Source organism: Orbicella faveolata, unplaced genomic scaffold (genome assembly GCF_042242905.1).
Source record: "Orbicella faveolata isolate gen_17 unplaced genomic scaffold, um_ofav_v1 contig_15, whole genome shotgun sequence".
NCBI lineage: Eukaryota > Metazoa > Cnidaria > Anthozoa > Scleractinia > Merulinidae > Orbicella > Orbicella faveolata.
Genome location: NW_028301542.1, coordinates 7115198 through 7124493, shown reverse-complemented (window position 1 = coordinate 7124493; position 9296 = coordinate 7115198). Strand labels below are relative to the sequence as shown.

Below are 9296 nucleotides of genomic sequence, written 5' to 3'. Positions count from 1 at the left end.
GTTGAATCACGTGATTGGAAGAGGTAACATCTAAAAAGCCATGTTGAAACAGGTCGTTAGGGTACAGCCTCCTAAGGTGCTCTATTTCCCAGTCAAGACAGTGGCAGGCAGCCATTCCTCATCAAATCTAGTACGGAAGGCAATCTTTTTTGTTTCCAAGAGGAAATGATGACAGGAAAACGATATGTCTCCTTTTTCCTGCTCTTGATTGCGATCTTAATCCTCGTTGAGGAAAGCCAAGAGGTTACAGGAATATTGGTTCCTCGGGCTCCAAGACCTCCGGCAAATCGCGCACCGAGAAGACGAAAGCACTGTGTTCGTCGCTGTCGGCGACGCAGACCATTAAAGAGTCGCTCTTTTCTACGGTTGATGAGGTAAATTTCATGCCGTTATAATACCTATGTATTTCAGGGTATTTCTGAAAAATTTGCTGCATGCATTCCAGTGAAAGTCAGTTCATACACTTTGAATGTAGACACATTTTAACTTGTAATGAAGCAAACGGTGTTCGCTCTTTAATAAACCGAGATTGAAGACGTGAACACACCTCTCGTTCGGTCATTCCCATTAAATCGGGCAATCGATCACGCTAACAAGCAGTTTTAAGGCAAAGCTCTTACATAATATCTTTCTCGGGAGCACTGTTATTTAAGGTTACCGTAACCCCTTACGAGATGTTTCGCGTCCAAGCGATGTAGCGCGTCCGGTTTAAACTGTAGATACCTAAATTTCTATATCAAATTAAAGGCTTTTCGTTGATTCAATTTGCTTCTCAGTTTCCGGACCCAGCCAAAGCGTTAAAAAAGGTGTCTGCGTTTTGCCAAATTCAGTTGCGGTGAAAATATTTCGGATTAAAAAATGTGGAGAGATCGTTTAAAAATTGCTTTCGAAGAAAACATATTTCAAAAGTAAAAAAGAAATTGCAGACAATGTTTTGTTGCTCATAAGTTTAACTACGTACATTCAAAATCTGAGGGCAAACGAACAAATTCCCTTTGACTAGTAGCTATGAAAAGGTGACTCGGACGCTCGCATTTAGAGGTCGTGAAAAATTCGACAAGTCATTTAAACTGGACGCGCTGCATAGCTTGGACGCGACACACCTCTAAATGCATACGATCAACCTAAAAAAAAATAGTGCAGTTGAAGATGCTACTGGTCATTTCTGGCTCTTTTTGCTAGATAAAATGAATTTTGGAAAGACGTATTCACGTGGAGTGGTTCTGACCACGTTTTAAGGACTCCAAACCCAATCCAGATTTAATTATCATTCGTAACATGGCATACTGGCATTTGTCTTTGAGTAAATATCTCAAATGGAGACAGTCCACGAGGGCAAGTTAAACAAAGCAAACAAAAGCAACTCCTGAATAGTTCCTCGCTCTTAAGGTTGAAAAATAGCTTGTGAGTGCAGTCCGTTCGCTACGTTTACTGTGGGAAAGTTTACTGTCGGAAAGAGACGGCGAGAGACGGCGAGAGTCGGCTCCTTCTGCTTGCCGTTCAGGTTCCATCTCGTTCTACAGTTCAGCGGCTACCACTACTACTGTTGGCCCCACTGCACGTAGACAAATACAACATTGCCATTGATCCAGTTTTAATGTTTACATGGAATTACAGGTAGCTTACTTAACAGGTAATATGAAATTTCGGCGAGAAAACCACGTTTATTAATCATGTGCATTTTTTTTAACAGAGGTTTTCAGAAGATCCGGGATTTCTATGGAGACATATAGTCAGCAGTCGTTGGCAAGAAACACTCTCTACAAAGCTATATTGTGTTTTCTTTAATGCTACCTCGATTCAAATGCAAAGCGAGAACGTCACAGATTTTAAGTTTTATTAATGTAAATGAATACGTATATGATTATCATTATCACTGTGTATGTTTCTCTTTTTCTTAACGTTTTAGCTAGATACATGAACTCACAAGGAAATTTGTTGCTTTAAACCAAATCGTGTTTAAATAAAAGATTTTTGTTGTTGTTGTTGCTGTCGTTCAAAAACTGCTAATTTGAATCAAATATATGTTATAATTCTGTTTCTTCATGTTTTTGCAAGAAACCTTTTTTTGTATTCCAATACAAAAGTTTGATTCTCAAACAACAACAAAAAATATTTGCTGGCATGCTTTACACGAAAATAAACACTGTGGCCGCAGTATGTGCCCAACATTTACGGCACCGAAACAAACCGACAAGAGTTGATCGCTAGACATTTTGCCTCGGCAATTGCTAGTGAGGACAACATGAGTGTGTCCACCTTCTTATACTTGTGCCTGCTTGCTGTGATGGTCGTGTCGTCAGTGTTCTTGCTAGTCCTATGCTTACCGGTATGGTGAAGTTGATAGTGACACCAGGGGAACTTTCCATTCGATGAAAATTTTCGTTTGAATTTTGGAGATTTCCAGCGACGAATGGAACAGCATTTTCCGGAATTTCCGGGGGTATAGCCAAATTTTCAGAAATCCCCCACCGGAAATCTCCGTTCCATTTGATTTTCTTCCGAGAATTTCAGGAATATTCCGTTGAATGTTTTCTTTTAGGATTTTCAGGAAACTTTCCCAAGAAATTTTCGGCCGTTTTGGGTGATTAGAAAGCGCCACAATCGTCGACGGAGCAGTTTCTAGATCGAATTACAGGGACAGTGTCCAAGCTGATTAACTGTATTCTAGAAGGTATGGCGGAGAACTTCTTCCAATCGTTCTGTGTTATCTTGCAAAAGACGGAAAAAACGGTCAAGTGGTCAAATCAAAGAAATATCTTCTAAAAACCATGCAAAATTCAAAACTACACTAGCATGGCAATTTTGATTTATTAACTTCCTGACACAAAATCAAATTTGGTGAACTGATATCCACTTTCATCCTTGTAACCCTGTGCTTATTACTTAAGACTAGGCTATTTCCAAGTTTAAAGATGTTTGTACTCCGATGTGGATGGCCACAGGGGGTTCGCCATTACTGTTGTCCTCATACTGGTTTTGTTGACAGAAGCATCACGTTACTTGCTTCAGCTGTCATTTTTTTTTTTTTTTTTTTTTTAAGGAAAAGGATGAGTGAGTCCACGTTTCTTCATCTCGCCAAAAAAAAGAAAAGAAAAGAAAAAAAAGGAAAATGCCAAAGAGCATTTTTGTTTTATCAAAACAAACTAGCTGCATTATTGTTTACCAGCAAAAACTGCTTTTTCAAAGCAGTTGGATTTACTCTATCACTCAGTATCACGGGAAATATGCTGTTCTCTAGGTTTCTTAAAACGCTCAAGCTAACAAACATCACTTTATCACATTTCAATTATTTTAGTATAACGTTTCTATTTTTCTGTTTATAATTTTTGGCTGATAAGCGCACCACTTACATATATTTTCGTTCCAATTCCACAACACTGAGTTTATTGAAAATATTGCCCAGTTGACGTTTTCTTCATTCGGCCTTCTTGGAAATGCATTGAAATTGTAACGAGAAATTAGATTTTGGGCAAAGTCGACTTCAATATCGAAGATGATTTACATTCAAGAAAGACGTAAAGTTTAGTCTTTTAGAAAATAGCTGCTATATAGCCGCTATTGGAGCTCAGCGTGCATTTTTTTATATAGACGCACGGCTGGAAATTATAGAGCAACTACATGGCCCAGATCCTGTGACGCCAGTGCAATCACTGCCTCTTCTCAGATGTAAATATTTTCGCTTTCTAATCTTACAGAAGGTAGTGTTCCTATGTTGTCTATGAAAATGATGCACTTTGAGGTCTAGAAAAAAACTGTTGAACGCACTCGTTTCCGCCGGAGCGTCCATGAGTCGTTTCTCTAGACCTCAAGCATGAATTATTTTCTGAGAGAATATACAACACCATCTTCTATTTGGTTAATCTATCTCAGGACATGGGAGCCTCGCTTCTCAATGTAAAGGAGCGTCTCATCTTTTCGTCTTTATCGCCTTAATTATACGAGATTCATAGACAGAAATAATTCCCATAAATTATAATTGCAGTCAATGTAAGCAAGACATAATCCTGGCCAAACCATACGCCTAATATTCAGCTTTACTGCTTTTACATCTTCAAAGCAATTGAATTACAAAAGTTTGTTAAGCTGAAAAAACCTCCTAATGCTAAGCACTTAATCCCATTTAAGCCCGTGTAAATCCTTAACACACGGAAACTTTCGTGTCCCAATTTCAATTTCCAACATTTACATAACAACGACGAGTATCACAATTGTCAATTCAACTACAAACGCCAGATTGGTTGGAATCTCTACAAAATGGCTGTTGTTGTTGCAAAAGTGTCTATATTACACAAAAGCTACAAACCAAGCCTTTTCTATTGCTTGTCGGCGACAATAACCCTAGCGGGATCCATATGTAACGAAGAAAAAAGAAATATTCTGTTAAAAGCAGAAGTTGTATTTATGTATTATTACTAATAAGCTTTCCTCTTGTTCCTCCAACATCCTGTGCCGTGGCTGAAAAAGCCGCTTACTTTCACAAAGGAAACTACGTTTGATCAGATTGTTCGTTAAAATATTTATAGCACCATGTCTGATTCTGTTTCATAATAACGTAAATCAGGTAACTATTTCAAAGTTAGGGGCCATAAGGAAAACAAATTTTAAGAGAAATCTGTCAGCCACTGGAGTTCTGGGATTACAGTTACCTAATCACGGTTAACTGTTCGAAAAAAGATAGCAAAATCAAGTTCCGGTCTGTATAATTTTTACCAAGGAAATAAATTGAAATTCTACTTGTACGGAATTTATCTTACTTTTTAAAGGAGAAGTCACTCCAAAAAAACGTATATTTTTTTGTCAACGTTAATAAAAACATCGCACTAAGTTAAGCCACTGACCGAAGTTTCACCCTTTAACGTGCAGGTTTTCCCTATGAAATTCGTCTCCAAAAAGTCCCATAATTCGAACATCTTTGCCACCATTTTGAACAGGCTGCCTTTTCGTGACGTCATTCCGTCCGAGAGATTTTGTCCAAATGGCTTCTGAAGAGCCTTTTAACTACCACTCTGAGTTATGGTTGTTCTTGAGCCATATTGTTTTGAGCCAAACAGGATCCAAACTCCAAAGTGATAGCATTGAAGATAGTGAACTGGATAATCGCATGCACTTCAGAGGCTGAAACTTTGGTGAGCGGAGAGGCTGAATGTTTACTTGTTATAGGCCAAGACAAAAGAAGTATACTTTTTGGAGTGACCTTCTCCTTTAACACGAATCAACGGGTGTTACGTTTAATAAACCATAGATGGATGGACGGCCAGGCAGTCGGACGGACGGGAAAAGGGAAGGACGAAGGGATGAACAAGGCATGGAAGGAGGAGAAAAAGAGAAGAAGGATCGAGGGAGGGACAAAGGGAAGGAGGTGGGATGGAGGACGGGAAAGAGAGAGAGAAAGAGGGAAGAAGGGAGGCAGGAAAGAAAGGAGGTAGAGATGGATGGAAGGGGCTCGGAGTGAGAGAAGGGAGGACGGACGGATGAATGAATGAAAGGACGGGCTTTTGGAGCTTCTATACTTTCATCCAAGCGGAATGATTGTGTTAACTTCAAATGTACTGGCTGGTTGAATAGATTTTTTTTTTCGTGGTGAAAATGATGATGACATTTTTCTTTTCTCTTTTTTGTTTTCTTTTTTGTTTTTTGTTTTTTTTTTAAATCCATGACAATGTTCTACTTCATTTATTTCAATTCCTAGCAAAAGTAAGAAAAATTAGAACCAGTAAAGCTGTTCAATTCTTGGACCCCATCCACGATAGCTGCCAGATCGCTATATAAAGGTGATGCTTCAAAAGCCGTAGCCTGTAAGCAGGCTCTCGTGCGTTGCGGCACGAGCAAAGGCGAATCCGAGAAAGACGAGTCTGCCAGCAAAGTGAACCGGTGAGGGGCTTACCACGAAAATGAGGAGCTGTATTCAGACAACAATAACGTCCGGGAAGGCTCTCAGCCTGCTAGCAGGCTACAAAAGCCTCCAAGACTTATGCAAGCCAAGAGCTGTCAAACCACATTTATTTGACATTTTCCAATATCACACTTGTGCAGGATATCTCGCAGGTGACGAAAAGAACTTCAAAGGCTTCAAAGGTCGCCAAAACGTACGTAGTCCAAGAGTTGTCAAACTATACTGACATTTTGCAATAGCACTAGTATTGGTTACCTTGCAGGTGGCAATATGGCTGGATTAATTACTTCACTTTGTTGCGTTTTTAGGACAATGGCAAAATATCCGCTGCTTGCTAATTTTCAACTGATCTTTTCAGTGCAGAGGGAAACCATTAAAGCGCTAGACTTACAACCAGGGTGATTGACACTGACGCAACGTGCTCAACAACTTAAAAGGCCTATATACTCGTCGTTTAGTCAGGCAATGAAACGACTCGCAACAAGGAGTCACGAAAAAGTAAAACTTCACCAAGATAAAGTCCAGATTTGTAATACTACCATAAAATAATATATCGATCATACTGGTGGCTATAACAACGAAAAGAAAAGACAGCGCAGTCAGAAAAAGGTTCGTGAGCTTTTAATATGCTATATACAGCTGCTGATAACAATAAAAAACCATTGTGACATCCATCAATAACACAACAGAAACACGAAATAGGCGGCCAAAAAGCACTGTTTTAATGAAATAATGACTGCAATAATGATACGCATTTGACAGCTTTTGAAAGAGAACAACAGCCCATATGTTCAATTGTGTGCGCATTTTTAATTAATTTTTCAGCTACTCGAGAGAGGCTCAAACTTATTACATACAGATGATCGCTGCTCCCCGTTCTAAAAGTCTTCCCACGTAACTGTTGTTACGACAACGGTGAAAAGATCAATTCGAATAAAAACATGATTAAAGAAAAGCAAATTTACGGGCGGAAATGATCGTTCGAATGGATAGAAATGCCATTTGTTTAACTTCCACGATAATGAACAACAATGAATTATAGAGAAATAGATGTTTACGATTGTAAAGGGCAAGGCTGATCGATTGACACGTTTCACTAAAACGTGCCTAGTTTAGTTTCCATTCTAGTTTTCAAAAAGAATAATCACCTTATAATTAGAGAAACGTAGGTTTTCAGCTAGCTTTAGCTGTAACAACGAGATAATTTCTCCGATTAGACTACACTGCATTGAACATATTTTGTTTCATGTGTCATTCGAATACCATTTTGTCTCCTTCACGTTGGCGAGGCATTTGACGACCTGTAGTAGCACCGTTTTTTTCTTTTTCTTTTTTTTTCCTTCTTCGTCTTCTTCTTCTTCTTCTTCAGGCACCCTCCTATTATTTCCCTCACCAAATCCCATTTATACATATGCCCAAACAAAACACAAGCTTAGAGCTATTCTTAAGCATGGCCATTATAGGCCCATTATTTCAATGCCCACGATCACGTTTTGCGGTGGACAAACATGCTAACCTGTCTGATCTTGATGAGAGATCTTAACGACTTGTGGTTTCATCCACTTCTGCGTTTTACCAAAAAAAGGCACAGTATATAACCTGCGTGCACAAAAATTGAACATCTTAGGTCTTTAAAAGGTCTAAAAAAATTGGTGATTCAGCCTCCGCACTTACATCAATACAACTGACAAACACGAGGATTTATATTAATTTCCTCTTTTTGTATTTCAATAAAAGCTGGTTAAAATAAACCGTGCGTGACTCATTGCTACTAAAAGGCTTTTTTTCGTTTTTTTGTGGCAAGGGCCACAAATTCAGTTTCCAACTAAAATTAGCTAGGGAGTTCTACGGGTGGTTGAAAATATTTCATTTACTGTCTGAATGTCCAATACCCTGCTTTCTGTTCATTTTTCGTGGTTCGAGTTTATATATGTTTCACAAATATTCTCCATTGAAGTTAGAACCTGAATTTAAGTTGCATGATTCTAAGTCGCGACGAAAAGGGAGAACAATGGAATTTTTCCTAAACTGTTGATTAGCGAAAAGGTTCAAGGCAGTTTGTGATACTCTACGATGACAGCAGAAACCTGTCGCAATACAGTCGCTTACGCTTACGTTTATCATAAATTTGGGAAACGCTTTGTTTTCTGAACAGCATGCAAATTTAAACATGACAACATGTAGTCGGCACGAGACAGTACTGCCGGGAAATTTACAAACGAAAATACAATGTAGACAATTGAATTAGTCGATGGCACCAACTCGGCAGTGTTCGCTGCATTTTTTTTTTTTTTTTTTTTCTAAAGTAATGATACACTGCCAGCCTGACGGGGAAAGAGAAGAAAGGAAAGCATCGACAATGAGATATGGTCATGATGCAATACCAAACTCCCGAAACTAACATTCAAAGAAATGAATGCAGTCATTGAGGAGAATTAATACTTCGATCTAGAAGCAGAATAAAGAATGGTGCATCGTCTGTGGTCAATGAGAATTGTACGTGTCTGTACGAAAAGGTAAAAGAACAAAAAGAAAAGATCTATTGATTTAACTTAATTAAGAAAAACTGAGACGGGACTCCGCACATTAAATTCATTGACAATTGCGAATTAAGGCTTGCACTTTCACTTTCATTTTAACATGGAAAATGTGTCAAACAGTAAAAGTTGAAAATTATTTCCTGTGCTCCTTGTTAGCAGGCAGATCTGACAATGTGTTAACTTCAGCCAGACTTCGCCGCCACTCTACTCAGCACATTAACAAGAGCGCTTAAAAACCATGAAAATGAGGGGTAAAGGGGCTTCAAAATGTGTTAACTCGTGAAAGGTGTAAAAGGTTCATCAGCTGTTTCTTTTTGACTCAACAACGCAAAGTGAAAACAACTTTTTAAGTTAACAAACAAAAACAAATTGATTCAATTTTTTAAACCAGTCGCTTGGAAACCGTTGTTTTATTTTGGCAGCCAAACCATGCTTGTGGCGATGTTTTCTTTATATCTTCAAAGTGTGAAAAACAAGTCTTTATTACATCTTTGGAGCGGGAATAATTACGAATACAACCGTACCAGGCAACTCTGTATTCGTACCAACTGAGTTTCATTTTCAAAAAGTGAAAATAATAATAATAATATTGTGACTAAAGGTAACGACTTTGTATTTCAGATTCAAATAAATGTATATTTTCCAAATGGGGCTAAGTATATAAAGTTCTCGCCGCATTTATGGTGAGTGTCACGCTGCCATCAGTATTGTCATCCTTAGGAATAATTGGACCCTTCAAACACAAAAGGCCTTCAGCATATTTCATCATGGGTGATGACGAGCAGACATGACAGTTGACTCATCGACTTCATTCTCGTTGCCGAGTAACTTTCGTTGTTATCAAAAACTTCCCATGTAAA

General features: G+C 38.5%; 2 long non-coding RNA genes across 2 annotated transcripts; both read left to right on the top strand.

Annotated features, from left to right (window-relative positions):
* The first annotated feature begins 32 nt into the window (after nt 1-32).
* LOC149113313 (uncharacterized) lies at nt 33-1982 on the top strand. The gene is made up of 2 exons (XR_016206849.1): nt 33-374; nt 1694-1982. It is a non-coding gene; the product is annotated as an uncharacterized LOC149113313 (long non-coding RNA).
* Nucleotides 1983-5792: 3810 nt separating this feature from the next.
* Nucleotides 5793-7647, top strand: LOC149113312 (uncharacterized). Its single transcript, XR_016206764.1, has 2 exons — nt 5793-6089; nt 6205-7647. It is a non-coding gene; the product is annotated as an uncharacterized LOC149113312 (long non-coding RNA).
* The last annotated feature ends 1649 nt before the right edge of the window (nt 7648-9296 follow it).